Below are 5,511 nucleotides of genomic sequence, written 5' to 3' on the forward strand. Positions count from 1 at the left end.
TAGACAAGTCCTATAACCCAAGCCTATCGAATACAAGGTAAAAGGTGGGGTCTCTCTTAACCTAAAGACAAATGCGTGCCCAGGGAAAACCCTGATCGATCCCACAGATAGATAGCTGCACCACAAACCGGTCTGAGGAAATTGGCCCGAATAAAACGCATTTGATCAAGGTCTTGCTTTCCCAAAAATACCACTAAGCTGGATATCACATGTAGATTGAAAAACTCAACCAATAAGAACATGACATGCACACCACATGTAGTGATCACGTGCTCCTCATGCCAGGCATCTGGACGCTTACACACTGGCTCACACTAGCTCTGCCCGGGTTCGAGAGCCATCTGCGTCCTTATCAGATGCCCGCATTTGTTGATTTATGACTGTGATACTTTTTTGGAATGTAGAAAACTGCTTTATTGTGCATCATGAACTGTATATAACAGCAGTCAAATCTTTGTACACCAAGAGACTTTAAGCAGACGCACTCTGTTGAGGCTCACCCAGCCACAGCGTTTAATTAAACCAGCCTGTTCCTATTTTGCTAAATGCCTCTTGTCTTTTCATCTATTTAAGGTAAAATCATATCAGAGCAACACTCCTTTTGATAGAGCACAGCGCAGCAATTTCACATGGTTCACCTCAGGCTATGTGTTTTTTGTGTTCTTGGCTGGAATAAGCCCAAGTGTTTGTGTTGTTTTCAAATTAAGTTGCATCCTCTTATGTTAGTGATGTAGACAGGAACCTGAATAAGCATCCAAACAGACTAGGATGATGACAAATACCTCTGTTTACTTTTGTACATTCCTTTAGGTCAAACTCAGTTAACTTTTCAACAAATTTATTTACTGCTCCTTATGTTTCAGTGCGCCTTTTCAGTGATCCATTACAGATGGTGTAAATATTTTGTTAGAATTTCCAGATTTCACTCACACTTGTCACTCAGAGATAAACTATTTTTCTCCCTCTTCAAATTTCAAAAAACTAAGATACTAGGAGACTGCTTTCAGACTGATACCAAGGCCTCATTGCATGTGCCCTGGTTATCCCAGTTTGGGTGAAAAGTGTTCATTTGCTCTAATAAAGATTACAACTTGTGGGCACATCCTGCATAGGTCTAGCAATTCTTCACTGCAAAATTCCACCAGGTAAAAACTGGCAACATTTGTGTAGGGAAGAGTAAACAATATTCCCAGTTTCGCAGCTCTAAACCAGAGGATCCACCCAAAACTACCCATTCCAAATATTCAGAACCCATCATTATTCTGTAATCCTTAACTGGGGAAACAAGCCCTGCAGTATCAGTAATTCCCTGTCCAGTTACTGCTCCATTTTACTGTGGCAATCAGAATGAGCCTTTCAGCACACGTTGTGGAAATGTACGAATCAGTACATGCTTTATCCTCCTTATATTGTGAAACATCCATGACAGCAATAATCTCCACTACAATTACCTACTGACAATAGTGCAACATTTAGCACTAACAGGTACCTTTTTTAACACTGCTCTGTGACTACAGGAAACACACCTCAAAAACAGTTGCCAATGTTCTGTACAAACCATATGGGCCAGATGCACAAAACTATTTTGTGGTGACAAATGGCCCGATTTCCCAGAATCGGATCGTTTGCAGCTGCAATAAAGCTTTTTGAAAAATATAAAGACTAACATTTGATTAAGTAACTTGTTACTGCATCGTAATTAGGTTTTATGAATCAGTATTTGGTAGGGGCATGTTTAGGGCATTCCTTTCAAATACCGCTTGTCAGTGTTTTGTATTAATAAATTCCGGTCACAAAACATTAATATTTTAGTGACACCTCGAAAGAGGTAGTTACCTATTTGCAAATGGGAAGGGGTCCCCAGGGGACCCCTTGCACTTTAAGAATGTTAGGCAGTTGTCCCCAATTTTATTTTGTGCAAATGCATCCAATTTTCCTTTTGGGAAACAGGACTGCACTTTAAAAATGGTCTTTATTTAAAAGCAGTAACAGACATGATGGTCTGCTGACCTAGAAGGCCACCATCCCTTTGATAACAGAGTTTTCTAGTGGGTCACAAACTGCAACTTACCTTATTAATATTCATGAGGTAGGTTGATTTGCAACCCCACTAGGAGTTGCTATTTTTAAATAAATTGTTTAGTACATTAGGATTTGCTATTTCCTAATTGCAATTTGGAATTTGGTAAGATTCATAATTTCAAAATCTCAATTCAGAATTCTTGTACATGTGGCTTAAATTAATATGCATTTTACAAAGTTCTGTGGGGATTCAAACATTCTATAGTGTTATCCACTGTACCTATACTAGAAGGATAAAAGGAAAAGATGCCTGTCTGCAAACCAAACTCATATTTTGGGGACTTTAGAGCCCCGCAGAAGGCACATATGCCTACCTATATACATATGCATGTACAGCGTCTTTTCCAATATCATTTATACAACGCTTATTAACCCATATGTCAGGATGCTATAAGATTTATGTGTTGGAACTGCCAAAAAAAATCATCATTTTTTCATGCCCTGCATATTTCTAAGTTCTTAAGATTTTTCTTTACAAGACAAAATATTTTAGGCACATCATTCTCTCACTCCAACGCCTCGCTAGGGGTAGCAAGTGCTAAAGAAATGCAATTAAAATACAGCTACAATGCAATGCTCTGCCTAAACTGCCCTGTTAGAAGGGCTCATTGCTGGGCTTTTTTTACAGTCGGAAAAATCCATATTCTGCAAATAGGGTCGCTTGCGACCTCAAAAAAGCTTTGTACATCTGGCCCATTGTGACTATGTAAAAAAAGGTGTTGGTTTTGAAGTAGTGTAATAAAAGGTCAGAAAAGTGGATTAGCATAGATTATAGGTACAGAAATATTCTAGATTTTTCTTAACAATTTACTTTCACCTTCATTATTTCTTCATTTTATGTTGTAAGAAATTGGGAGCTGGTTGACTGTGGTGTGAGCCCTGGTCAAGCCGTAACCACAATCCTTGTCAGGGTGAGGCACAAGCCAACTTTAATTTAGTTGTAGTAGTAGTAGTGGTAGTAGAAGTTTATTCGATCAATGTATGATCACTTACACTGAATTACAACAATACATATAATACAAAGCAAGAAATAAAATATGAAAATATTACACTTTAAAAAACACAGCAACCATGATCAATATAAAACAATATCTAAGTCCTATAAGAATTTTTAACACAGGATATATTTTTATGCTGTAATGATTTTTATCATAACAATTTTGGTGGAACATACAAGAAGTTCTTTTAACAATATCTAAAAATTCCTCATGTCCAATAGTAAAAAACCTATATAAACCAGCAAACATCATTACAGCATAATATTACTGGGTTGTGGGTAGTATTTAACTTCTAAGGCCTCAGGTTTAAAGATGATATCTTGATACAGACAACACAACCGACTCTGTTTCATCTGATCTTAGGATATGCCCACCTATATACATATGCATGTACAGTGTCTTTTCCAGTATCATTTATACAACGCTTATTAACCCATATGTCAGGATGCTATAGGATTTATGTGTTGGAACTGCATTACAAAAAGATAATAATAATTTTTTCATGCCCTGCATATTTCTAAGTTCTTAAGCTTTTTCTTTACAAGACAAAATATTTTAGGCACATCATTCTCTGGCTCCAACGCTTCGCTAGGGGTAGTAAGTGCTAAATAAATGCAATCAAAATACCGTTACAATGCAATGCTCTGCCTACACTGCCCTGTTAGAAGGGCTCATTGCTGGGCTTTTGTTGCAGTGGGTGTGTTGCAGCATTACCCCAGATGTGTATTTTTAGATAAGGTGGGCCCTTGTACCAACAGCTTTTATCCATACTGCTGTCTATGTCCTTCTTGAAAGCAGTGGCGGATCGTATAGGGCCTGCTGTGGGGCGGTGAGGCGGGGAGGGGGAAGAGTGGGGGGGATTAAGTAAACTCGGACATACGACTAAATGGAGGAAAGTAATTATTACGTTCCTCCGTTCCGTCGTATGTCCGACTTTACTACTCCCCCACCCTGCGCTTCTCCCCGCCCCGCCGCCCCGCAGCACACCCTATGCGAGCCGCCACTGCTTGGAAGGGAAACGATTAGGCAGGGCGGAGCGAGTGGCAGGAGGCACCTGAACTGATGAAAACACCCATTTTTTAACAGTGGGCAGTGGTCCCTGGGATCAATGCCTGGTCTTCAAAATATTTCTTTAATTTTCTCAAAGGGTAAGGGGTCTAATGGGGACCTTTTCCCTTTTGTGAATGGCGTACCACCTCCTTTGAGGACTTGGTAACATGAATGTTTTGCAACTTGAATTCAGTAACCACTACGATTCAGTAAACGGAAGGGACGCCCTAATCACACCCCATCCAAATACTGAATCAGTATTTTGTCACAAACTCACATCGAGAATCGGTAATGTGTTACTAAATCATAATTTGGGCTTGGTCATCAGCAAAAGCATTTTTACAGTCGGAAAAAGACAGAATCTACAAATAGGGTCGCTTGCGACCTCAAAAATGCTTTGTACATCTGGCCCATTGTGACTTTGTAAAAAAAGGTGTTGGTTTTGAAGTAGTGCAATAAAAGGTCAGAAAAGTGGATTAGCATAGATTATAGGTACAGAAATATTCTAGATTTTTCTTAACAATTTACTTTCACCTTCATTATTTCTTCATTTTATGTTGTAAGAAATTGTGCGCTGGTTGACTTAGGTGAGAGCCCTGGTCAAGCCGTAACCACAATCCGTGTCAGGGTGAGGCACAAGCCAACTTTAATTTAGTTGTAGTAGTAGTAGTGGTAGTAGAAGTTTATTCAATCAATGTATGATCATTTACACTGAATTACAACAATTCATATAATACAAAGCAAGAAATAAAATATGAAAATATTACAATTTAAAAAACACAGCAACCATGATAAATATAAAACAATATCTAAGGGCTAGATGTAGGTAATTTTATTTTACCACTTCTGAAATACCTAATTTTACCGATTCAATATTTAATAAGCGGTAAAATAGAGGGGGGGGGATGTAGGTATTACAGAATCGGTAAATACCGAATCGTTAAGATTCTGTAATTACCGATTCTGTAAATACCGATTCGGTAATGCCCATTGATTCCTACGGGCATTGAAGCCCATAGGAATCAAAGGGCATTACCGAATTGGTATTTACCGATTTGGTAAATACTGATTCCAGCAAGGGTGCAGGGGGTGTCACTTTGACACCCTCTAGCACCCCAAATACAGGCATGTGTGCCATTTGGCACACAGACATGCCCTAAGGGCATGTCTTTCTGTCACATGGCATAGGTGTGCATGCACACATGTGCATGCACACCTGGATTCTGTATTTTACCACCCAATTGGATTGGGTGGTAAAATACCGGATCTGAAAGGCCTTTGGGACTCAGAAGAGTCCCACCTACATCTAGAAGTTACCGAATCGGTAAAAGTACCGATTCGGTATTTTACCGATTCGGTAAATTTACCGAATCGGTAAAAT

The sequence above is a fragment of the Lissotriton vulgaris genome, chromosome 10 (genome assembly GCF_964263255.1).
Source record: "Lissotriton vulgaris chromosome 10, aLisVul1.2, whole genome shotgun sequence".
NCBI lineage: Eukaryota > Metazoa > Chordata > Amphibia > Caudata > Salamandridae > Lissotriton > Lissotriton vulgaris.